Source organism: Arachis stenosperma, chromosome 6 (genome assembly GCF_014773155.1).
Source record: "Arachis stenosperma cultivar V10309 chromosome 6, arast.V10309.gnm1.PFL2, whole genome shotgun sequence".
Lineage (NCBI taxonomy): Eukaryota > Viridiplantae > Streptophyta > Magnoliopsida > Fabales > Fabaceae > Arachis > Arachis stenosperma.
Window position 1 is genome coordinate 54,500,851 of NC_080382.1, and position 12,160 is coordinate 54,513,010.

Here is a 12,160-nt window from a genome sequence, read left to right on the forward strand (position 1 = left end):
TTTATGTCCTCTTCGAGTTGTTTCAGTCGGTCTTGTTGTGCTCGGACTGTTTCTAGAATCTCCGAGTTCTTCTCTTTTTCGGAATTTTGTGGATCTTTGTTTGGGAGTGACATCTTTGGGCGATTCTGTTTGTTTCCCCCTGGAGTGCGTGGTGATAGAGGGCTGTCCGGTCGTTCTCCGGTGTCAATTTCGTCCTCTTGTTCAGATGCGGTGTGGTCATTGTTGAGAGGGTCGTCCGCCATGATAGAGGGATGACTTCCAGGTTCCCCGGCAACGGCGCCAATGTTCCGGGGGTTACCTGAAACGTGCAGCTCGGTCGTCTGGAGAGGCCCGAGGTGGGGGTCAGGGACCCGAGCTTGATATGTAGAGTGGTTGGTGGTTGTACCTGCAATGACACTCCGATGCTTAAGTTAGCATGGGTCCAAGCAGATATGTGTAGAATGTGGAATGTGTGTCATACCTGGGTGCTCCAGTGTATTTATAGTAGTTGGCCGTGATCTTCCCTGGATAAGATATTCTTATCTTATCTTATCTTTTAGGAGTTTTATCCCTATCTTTGTGGAACCGCCTTTGCTAGGCCTTTTCGGCCTTTAGGTTTTGGGCTGCGTTCCTTTTGATGGGCCTTCCTTGCTTTGTTGTCCGAGGTCCGACCTCTAGGCGTGGGCCTTTAGGACGAGGTCGGACTTTTCATAGAATTGCCGAGTTGGAGGAGCCCGGTCAGGGTATGAACAAGTGGTATAACCATGATAAGAATCATCACATCCATAGGAATGATATGTATCATAAGAAGGATTACCATCGTAGTAACTTGAGGGGGAAGGTTGCCATAATGATTGCTCATATGGATATGGCTCCCTTCCTAAGAATTCATCTCTCCCATAATGTGAGCCATCATTCAAGTTTTCATCGCCTACAAAATAGTCATAGTCATATCCAAAACCACAAGGATGAGGATTCATAGTGGCAAATAGAAACAAAACCAATATAGATCTAAAACTAATGGAAACCAACAAACAAACAAAAGACAAACATATTCACAATATTCACATATTTACATTAACCAAAGACATGGCACTCATGCGCATTCCCCGGCAACGGCGCCATTTTGACGAATGAATTTTTGCCGGTATAGAATTTATCAAGTGATCAATCGTAGTATAGTCTAAACCGACTCGAAATTCATCATCAAACAAATCTACAATCTATATCCGAGAGTATTAGTCCCGAGTCATTCTTCCCTAGGAATGCTGCAAGGATGCATGTTATTCGTTAAGTGGTCTTTTGTGGCTTGAAGAGTATGGCATAAGAGTGCTAATAAAAGAAAACAACAATCAATCAAAATTAAAAGCCTTGGCCAAGGTTGAACATTAGAAGTTCCATCACTATGGCTTCCTTCAATTGTGATAGCAAAGGAGTATTGCTTTACTTAGTTAACCCCTAATCATAGAGGAAAGTCAAGTAAAAGTAATTAACTCAAGTCACAAGTCCTAATCTTACCCTAGGGAAGTCTAGCTTTAGTGCACTCTAAGTCAATTAGCAATCCTCAATTCTTAATCAACAATTGACATCCATTGTTCAAGCGTTTCCAATGACTCAACCACTAGGCCAAGTGAGGGAATGCTACTCCATATCTAAAGTTGGCATTTTCTCAAACACTTGGAGAGCAAGAATGAAAGACATAGTAAAATTGAAAAGAGATTTAGAATCAAAGCAATTCAACACAAGAGATTAACAACAATCAACAATGAATCAACAATGAAAATGAGATCTTCAATGAATCAATAGAATCCAAAACAACAAAGTTAAACCTAAGATCTACAAGAATTGAACAATTACAAACACCAATTGAGATTAGAGATGAGGATCTACAACATGAGCAAAGTAAATTGAAAGTGGCAATAGATCTCACCAAAGAATGGTTGAGAGTTGAGAAAATGAAGATGAATCCTAGAGAGAAGTTGGAGTTTCTCTCTCTACAAATGTAACTAACTAAAACTATCTATCTCCTGATCTAAAATTAGTCTATGGATGTGAATGTGTGTCAATCCCCTTCAATCCTTGGCTCTTATATGCATTTTGGCGCCAAAGTTGGTTGCTAAAACCTTCCAAAATCGCCAGGCACGTGTTGCAATAAAAGAATCACGTGCGGACTACGACGCGTGCGCGCACGGTACGCGTGCGCGTCCCTGGCTAATTCTGCGATATGCGCGCGAGCGCCTTGTGCGCGTACGCGTGCTTGGCCGAGATCAATTTTTTGGCTTTTTGTGCTTCCCTCCACTTGCATGCTTCCTTCCTTGCTTCCTTTGATCCATGCTTAGCCTATTTCAATCCTGGAATTACTAGCAAACACATCAAGGCATCTTATGGAATCAAAGAGAAACTAGAATTCATCAAAATAAGGCTTAAAAAGCATGTTTTTACACTTAAGAACCAATATGGGAGAGATAACAAAACCATGCTAATTCATAGGCTAAATGTGACAAAAGGTTATCAAATTATCCTAAATTCAATACAAAACAAACCGTCAAATTGGGGTTTGTCAACCACCAAAGCACATTAAGACCACTTCTATGAAGTAGTGTGAACCCAAATCCAAGGAATTGGATCACCATGGTCTGAGGAAAAATCATAGATTTTAGCCCAAAAAGTGTGAGGTTGGCGTTCAACTTGTCTCTAATGCAAGGAGATCTTTATCTTTACACTAGGAGAGTCAACTTTGATAAGAGATTGTATCAAGTGCTCTCAGATATTTGTGTGGAAGGAGCACAGTGGAAAAGGTATTCCCAAGACAAGCCCATTCAACTAAGATGGGTTGACCTTAAACCCATAACTAAGATCGGTCAGTAGTGACCATTGACAGAGCCATCATGATCTATTGCATCATGATTGGAACTGAGGTGGAAGCACATGAGGTGATTCCTCAAGAATTATACAAGGTAGCTAAGAAGCCTCACATCAATGCAAGGTTAGCATTTCCACACCTCATCTGTCATCTATGTAATTCAGCTAGATATGTGATGAGCGGATAATATGTACGCTTTTTGGCATTGTTTTTAGTATGTTTTTGGTAGTTTTAGTTGAGTTCTTAGTACATTTTAATTAGTTTTTAGCTAAAATTCACTTTTCTGGACTTTACTATGAGTTTGTGTGTTTTTCTGTGATTTCAGGTATTTTCTGGCTGAAATTGAGGAACCTGAGCAAAAATCTGATTCAGAGACTGAAAAGGACTGCAGATGCTGTTGGATTCTGACCTCCCTGCACTCGAAGTGGATTTTCTGGAGCTACAGAAGCCCAATTGGCGCGCTCTCAACGGCTTTGGAAAGTAGACATCCTGGGCTTTCCCGCAATATATGATAGTCCATACTTTGCCCAAGATTTGATGGCCCAAACCGGCGTTCAAAGTCACCCTCAGAATTCCCAGCGTTAAACGCCGGAACTGGCACCAAAATGGGAGTTAAACGCCCAAACTGGCATAAAAGCTGGCGTTTAACTCCAAGAAGAGTCTCTACACGAAAATGCTTCATTGCTCAGCCCAAGCACACACCAAGTGGGCCGGAAGTGGATTTTTATGTCATTTACTCATCTCTGTACACCCTAGGCTACTAGTTCTCTATATAGGACCTTTTACCATTGTATTTTTCATCTTTGGACATCTAGTTCTTAGATCAGATCTTGGTTCTTCTGGTTCCCTCTCTGGGGCCGAAACCAATGATCAGACCTTGTTCTTATGTATTTTCAACGGTGGAGTTTCTACACACCATAGATTAAGGTGTGGAGCTCTGCTGTACCTCGAGTATTAATGCAATTACTATTGTTCTTCTATTCAATTCCGCTTGTTCTTTGTCCAAGATATCACTTGTTCTTCAACTTGATGAAGATGATGATCCGTGACATTCATCATCATTCTCACTCATGAACAAGGTGACTGACAACCACTTTTGTTCTACAAGCAACCAAGGCTCTAGTGAATATCTCTTGGATTCTTTAACCGAAATCTTCGTGGTATAGGCGAGAACTGATGGCGGCATTCAAGAGAATCCGGAAGGTCTAACCTTGTCTGTGGTATTCTGAGTAGGATTCAATGATTGAATGACTGTGACGTGCTTCAAACTCCTGAAGGCTGGGCGTTAGTGACAGACGCGAAAGAATCACTGGATTCTATTCTGGCCTGATTGAGAACCGACAGATGGATAGCCGTGCCGTGACAGGGTGCGTTGAACATTTCCAATGAGAGGATGGGAGGTAGCCACTGACAACGGTGAAACCCTACATAAGCTTGCCATGGAAAGGAGTAAGAAGGATTGGATGAAGACTGTAGGAAAGCAGAGAGACGGAAGGGAAAGCATCTTCATACGCTTATCTGAAGTTCCTACCAATGAATTACATAAGTACCTCTATCTTTATCTTTATGTTTTATTCGTTCATCACCATACCCATTTGAGTCTGCCTGACTAAGATTTACAAGGTGACCATAGCTTGCTTCATACCAACAATCTCCGTGGGATCGACCCTTACTCACGTAAGGTATTACTTGGACGACCCAGTGCACTTGCTGGTTAGTTGTGTGAAGTTGTAGTGATCACAATTTCGCGCACCAAGTTTTTGGCGCCGTTGCCGGGGATTGTTCGAGTATGGACAACTGACGGTTCATCTTGTTGCTTAGATTAGGTATTTTTCTTCAGAGTTCTTAAGAATGAATTCTAGTGTTTCAAGGTGATGTTCTTATCATCACCAAGGCTGATTGATTCTCATCAATTTAGCTCTTGAATGCAGTGTCCTGCTGAAGCTTGGCCGGCCATGTCTAATTTCTTTAGACTAAAGCTTTAGACTAACATTGCATGATTCCTGGAATTCTCATTAAGAATTTTGATACCTTTATTTTCTTTTTCTACATAATTTTCGAAAAAAAAAACACAAAAAAAAAAATTTACAAAATCATAAAAACCAAAAATATTTCTTGTTTAAGTCTAGTGTCTCATCTTAAGTTTAGTGTCAATTGCATGTTTCTGTTCTTATTGCATTCATGCATGTGTCCTCATTGATATTCAAGTTGTTCTTGATGATTTCCTTGTTTTGATCTTTGAATTCTATTGACTTGAGTGATTTGTTGTTTCTCATGTGCATTCTCATCTTGTTAGTGTCAGTAGTATACAAACTGCTAAGTTTGGTGTCTTGCATGCATTGTTATTTGATTTTAGTTGCATTTTGATTATTCCTTATTATTAAAAATCCAAAAATATTTTTAATTTGTGTCTTTTCAAGTCAATAATACAGAGAATTGAAGATTCAGAACATACTGCAGAAGAATCACACAGAAAAAGCTGGGCATTCAAAAATGCCCAGTGAAGAAGACAGACTGGCGTTTAAACGCCAGCCAGGGTACCTGGTTAGGCGTTTAACGCCCAAAAAGGGTGCATTTTGGGCGTTAAACGCCAGAATGTGCACCATTCTGGGCGTTTAACGCCAGGATGGCAAAGGGGGAAGAATTTTGTTTTCAAATCAATTTTTTTTCAAGTTTTCAAAGTTTTTCAAAATCAAATCTTTTTCAAATCATATCTTTTCAATCAAATGTTTTTCAAAATCAATTTCTTTCCTTTTTCAAAGATACTTACTAACAATTAATGATTTGATTGAACATCTCAAATTTGTTGCCTTTTCTGTTGAGAAAGGTTTAATGTTTGAATCATATCTTTTCTTGTTAGGCAAGTCACTAATTTTCAAAATCAAATCTTTTAAAATTGTTTTCAAATCAAATTTTTTTTAATCATATCTTTTTAACCACATCTTTTTCAAAATAATTTTCAATCAAATCTTTTTAATTTCTAATTTCAAAATCCTTTTCAAAAATCACTTGATTTCTTTTCCACTTTGAATTTTCGAAAATTATCAATCAATTTTTAAAATGTTTTTGACATCTTTTTAATTAATTTTCGAAAATCCTCTTCCCTTCTTCCCACATCCTTCTATTTATGGAGTACTACTCCTTCTTAATGCACAATTCGAACTCTATCTAATCAAGTTCGAATTCTTCTACCTTCTTTCTTCTATTTTTTGTTTCCTCTGACACCTTAAGGAATCTCTATACTGTGACATAGAGGATTCCACATCTTCTTGTTCTCTTCTCTTTCATATGAGCAGAAGCAAAGACAAAGGCATTCTTGTTGAAGCTGACCCTGAACCTGAAAGGACCTTGAAGAGAAAGCTAAGAGCAGCCGAAAACAACAACAATGCCAACAATGCAAGGAAGGTGCTGGGTGACTTTACTGCACCTACTCCCAACTTCTATGGGAGAAGCATCTCTATCCCTGCCATTGGAGCAAACAACTTTGAGCTTAAGCCTCAATTAGTTTCTCTAATGCAACAGAATTGCAAGTTCCATGGACTTCCATTGGAAGATCCTCATCAGTTTTTAGCTGAGTTCTTGCAAATCTGTGACACAGTCAAGACTAATGGGGTTGACCCTGAGGTCTACAGACTGATGCTATTCCCTTTTGCTGTAAGAGACAGAGCTAGAATATGGTTGGACTCACAACCTAAAGAAAGCCTGGACTCTTGGAAAAAGCTAGTCAATGTGTAACGACCCAATTTTCAATATGTCTAGATCATATCGGAAACTGAGCGCTACCAATTTGTCTTCCTAATTATTATCTATTATTTATCATATGAGCCTGATTCGTTGTTAAAAATGTGGTTAATTTGCGAGGTATATATATTTTTTTTAGTTTGAAAACATTTGGGTTAATAGACGGAATCAGTCATAATCAATTCACAAGTAATAACAGATAAGTCAATTATAAACAACCACACATAAATACATCACGAGTAGTTAGAAACATTCATTTATCCAGCCTTTGTTAGAGTATAGACCTTTAGTTAGAACACCCCTAGATATAGCTAAATAATATCTATATACATATATATATATATATACAACATCCCAGGTCCTGACCTGTTCAAGAAGTCCCTAAGCTGGCACCCAGGCTAGCCTAGACTCTATACTCGCCTAGTCCCTCTAAACTACTAAAGCGAGGGAAGGTACGTTCTAGGTCTTCAAAACTCATGTCAGGTGAACGTCACCAAAGGTAGGACATCATATGCTATTTCTCTGCACGATCAGACATTGCCATAGGACGTCCCTCTGGTGTACAACTACTAAAACTAGGTGTATCGGAACACTCGTAAAAACATCTCTAAAAATTATTTTCTGAGCTACTAGCATAAATGACACTAGTAACATATTTATTATGATAATAGAACATGTATAATGAGGCCTTAGCATTGCTAAAGTCATTAGAGAGTGCTGGTGCTAAGCTGCACCAGTAAACTGTGAACCCGGTTAAACCGATTTTCTGTTTTTAACTAAAACAGACCAGGTAACCTTATAATATCATTCAATCATCTTCTAATACTAATATAATGATAATATTATACTATTATCTCTCTCCTCTCATGAATCGAGTCCGGTTCGTCAAATAGAGACTATTTATGAAAATCAGAATCAAAACTGCCAACTGATACGGTTCAAAAACTAGGTTCTCCGTGGTCGCGTTGTCGAGCTTGCCTCAAAAGAGGTTTTGGCTTAAAGATGTCATAATGACAATGAGGATTGAGATACTTGTTGATATAGAAGAGGTGTTCCCTTTACTAATCTTCTGGCAAAATCCGTGCCTTCAGAAAATATCTCGCATACTCGAAAATCAGGGTTGTTACATTCTACCCTCCTAAAAGAAAATTTTGCCCTCAAAATTTCAGCCGCATGCAAAAATCCATCTTCAAGCAGTCTATTTCATTCAAGCCATCCTGACGAAGATATCAGTTCGTTCCTTACAGCATCTAAATATCACATAGCCATGGCCATGTAGATCATAACAGCTATAAGAATAGTTGTGCCTGAAACGAATTTGTCGTTCGGAACTCGATTAAACCATGCCTATTCACAGTCATTGAGGTCTTATCCACACCAAACAATCAATATTAAGGTGATCAGTCTTAATATCTCAAGTTAAGTACGAACATTCCCAAAATGAGCACTCATAGACATTCATGCCAAATGTATCTTAAAGATACCCTAACAGCATGCGACACACAAGCAGAGTATGCAATGAAGCATAGTCAGTCCACTCCCCAGGCTCTACTGGGAACGAACTGCTCTGATACCAAATTGTAACGACCCAATTTTCAATATGTCTAGATCATACCGGAAACTGAGCGCTACCAATTTGTCTTCCTAATTATTATCTATTATTTATCATATGAGCCTGATTCGTTGTTAAAAACGTGGTTAATTTGCGAGGTATATATATTTTTTTTAGTTTGAAAACATTTGGGTTAATAGACGGAATCAGTCATAATCAATTCACAAGTAATAACAGATAAGTCAATTATAAACAACCACACATAAATACATCACGAGTAGTTAGAAACATTCATTTATCCAGCCTTTGTTAGAGTATAGACCTTTAGTTAGAACACCCCTAGATATAGCTAAATAATATCTATATACATATATATATATATACAACATCCCAGGTCCTGACCTGTTCAAGAAGTCCCTAAGCTGGCACCCAGGCTAGCCTAGACTCTATACTCGCCTAGTCCCTCTAAACTACTAAAGCGAGGGAAGGTACCTTCTAGGTCTTCAAAACTCATGTCAGGTGAACGTCACCAAAAGTAGGACATCATCTGCTATTTCTCTGCACGATCAGACATTGCCATAGGACGTCCCTCTGGTGTACAACTACTAAAACTAGGTGTATCGGAACACTCGTAAAAACATCTCTAAAAATTATTTTCTGAGCTACTAGCATAAATGACACTAGTAACATATTTATTATGAAAATAGAACATGTATAATGAGGCCTTAGCATTGCTAAAGTCATTAGAGAGTGCTGGTGCTAAGCTGCACCAGTAAACTGTGAACCCAGTTAACTAAAACAGACCAGGTAACCTTATAATATCATTCAATCATCTTCTAATACTAATATAATGATAATATTATACTATTATCTCTCTCCTCTCATGAATCGAGTCCGGTTCGTCAAATAGAGACTATTTATGAAAATCAGAATCAAAACTGCCAACTGATACGGTTCAAAAACTAGGTTCTCCGTGGCCGCGTTGTCGAGCTTGCCTCAAAAGAGGTTTTGGCTTAAAGATGTCATAATGACAATGAGGATTGAGATACTTGTTGATATAGAAGAGGTGTTCCCTTTACTAATCTTCTGGCAAAATCCGTGCCTTCAGAAAATATCTCGCATACTCGAAAATCAGGGTTGTTACACAATGCCTTCTTGGCAAAGTTCTTTCCACCTCAAAAATTGAGTAAGCTTAGAGTGGAAGTCCAAACCTTCAGACAGAAGGATGGAGAATCCCTCTATGAAGCTTGGGAAAGATACAAACAATTAATCAGAAAATGTCCCTCAGACATGCTTTCTGAATGGAGCATCATAGGTATTTTCTATGATGGTCTCTCTGAACTATCCAAGATGTCTTTGGATAGCTCTGCTGGAGGATCTCTTCATCTGAAGAAGACACCTACAGAAGCTCAAGAGCTCATTGAAATGGTTGCAAATAACCAATTCATGTACACTTCTGAAAGGAATCCTGTGAACAATGGGACAAGTCAGAAGAAAGGAGTTCTTGAGATTGATGCTCTGAATGCCATACTGGCTCAGAACAAGATACTGACTCAACAAGTCAATTTGATTTCTCAAAGTCTGTCTGGAATGCAAAATGCACCAAGCAGTACTAAGGATGCTTCATCTGAGAAAGAAGCTTATAATCCTGAGAACCCTTCAATGGAAGAGGTGAATTACCTAGGAGAACCCTATGGAAACACCTATAGTTCTTCATGGAGAAATCACCCAAATTTCTCATGGAAGATTCAAGAGAGACCTCAACAAGGTTTCAACAACAATAATGGTGGAAGAAACAGGTTTAGCAATAACAAGCCTTTTCCATCATCTTCTCAGCAACAGACAGAGAGTTCTAAGCAGAATACCTCTGACTTAGCAACAATGGTCTCTGATCTAATCAAAAACCACTCAAAGTCTTATGACTGAAACAAGATCCTCCATCAGAAATTTGGAAGGACAAGTGGGTCAGCTGAGCAAGAAAATTACTGAACTCCCTCCTAGTACTCTTCCAAGCAATACAGAAGAAAATCCAAAAGGAGAGTGCAAGGCCATCAATATGGCCGAATTTAGAGAGGAGGAAGAAGCAGTGAACGCCACTGAGGAAGACCTCAGTGGGCGTGCACTGACCTCCAATGAGTTCCCCAATGAGGAACCATGGGAATCTGAGGCTCAAAATGAGACCATAGAGATTCCATTGGATTTACTTCTGCCATTCATGAGCTCTGATGAGTATTCTTCCTCTGAAGAGGATGAGTATGTCACTGAAGAGCAAGTTGCTAAATACCTTGGAGCAATCATGAAGCTAAATGACAAGTTATTTGGAAATGAGACTTGGGAGGATGCACCTCCTTTGCTCACCAAAGAACTGAATGACTTGTCTAGGCAGAAATTACCTCAAAAGAGACAAGATCCTGGGAAGTTTTCAATACCTTGTACCATAGGCACCATGACCTTCAAGAAGGCTCTGTGTGACTTAGGGTCAAGTGTAAACCTCATGCCCCTCTCTGTAATGGAGAAGCTAGGGATCTTTGAGGTGTAAGCTGCAAGAATCTCACTAGAGATGGCAGACAACTCAAGAAAACAAGCTTATGGACTTGTAGAGAATGTTTTGGTTAAGATTGAAGACCACTACATCCCTACTGATTTCATAGTCCTAGCCACAGCAAAGGCTGTGATTGATGTTGATGGAGGTGAACTGATCATTCAAGTGAATGAAAAATCCTTTGTGTTTAAGGCTCAAGGATATCCCTCTATCACCATGGAGAAAAAGCATGAAGAGCTTCTCTTAAATCAGAGACAAACAGAGCCCCCACAGTCAAACTTTAAGTTTGGTGTTGGGAGGCCACAACCAAACTCTAAGTTTGGTGTTGAACCCCCACATTCAAACTCTAAGTTTGGTGTTGGGAGGTTCCAACATTGCTCTGAGAAAATGTGAGGCTCCATGAGAGCCATCTGTCAAGCTACTGACATTAAAGAAGCGCTTGTTGGGAGGCAACCCAATGTTATATTTTATCTATTTTCTTTTGTTATTTTATGTTTTTTGTAGGTTGATGATCATAAGAAGACACAAAATCAATTGAAAAAGCAAAAACAGAATGAAAAACAGGAAGAAAAACAGCACACCCTGGAGGAAGAACTCACTGGCGTTTAAACGCTAGTGAGGCTAGCAGTTGGGCGTTTAACGCCCAGTCTGGCACCATTCTGGGCGTTTAACGCCAGAAAGGGGCACCAGACTGGCGTTAAATGCCAGGAAAGGGCAAGAACCTGGCGTTAAACGCCAGAAATGGGCACCAGCCCGGCGTTTAACGCCAGAATTGGCTCAAAACGTGTTTTTGAATGCCACTTGGTGCAGGGATGACTTTTCCTTGACACCTCAGGATCTGTGGACCCCACAGGATCCCCACCAATCCCACCACTCTCTCTTCTTCTTCACCCATTCACCAATCACCTCAATACCTCTTCACCACTCACATCCACCCTTCATTTTCACACAACCTAAACACCACTTCTCCCCCTCTATGGCCGAAACACAAAGCCATTCCCTTCTTCCTCATTTCTTCTTCTTCTATTCTCTTCTTTCTTCTTTTGCTCGAGGACGAGCAAACCTTTTAAGTTTAGTGTGGTAAAAGCATTGCTTTTTGTTTTTCCATAACCATTTATGGCATTCAAAGCCGGTACAACTGAAAAGGCATAACCTCAAGCCCATCACTAAGAAAAGGATGGAGCAAACAAGAGACCCCTCTCATCAAGAGACCCCTGAGATGCCTCAAGGGATGCACTTTCCTCTACAAAACTACTGGGAGCAAATCAACACCTCCCTAGGAGAATTGAGTCCAACATGGGACAACTAAGGGTGGAGCATCAAGAACACTCCATCATCCTCCATGAAATTAGAGAAGATCAAAGAATCATGAGAGAGGAGCAACAAAGATAAGGAAGAGACATTGAGGAGCTCAAGCACTCCATAGGATCTTCAAAAAGGAAAAACAAGCCGCCATCACTAAGGTGGACCCGTTCTTTAATTT

The 12,160-nt window shown here is 39.7% G+C and overlaps 1 non-coding gene across 1 annotated transcript; it reads right to left on the reverse strand.

Moving 5' to 3' along the window:
* Nucleotides 1-9,323: 9,323 nt before the first annotated feature.
* On the reverse strand, nucleotides 9,324-9,431 carry LOC130937780 (small nucleolar RNA R71). The gene has a single exon (XR_009068980.1). It is a non-coding gene; the product is annotated as a small nucleolar RNA R71 (small nucleolar RNA).
* Nucleotides 9,432-12,160: the final 2,729 nt, after the last annotated feature.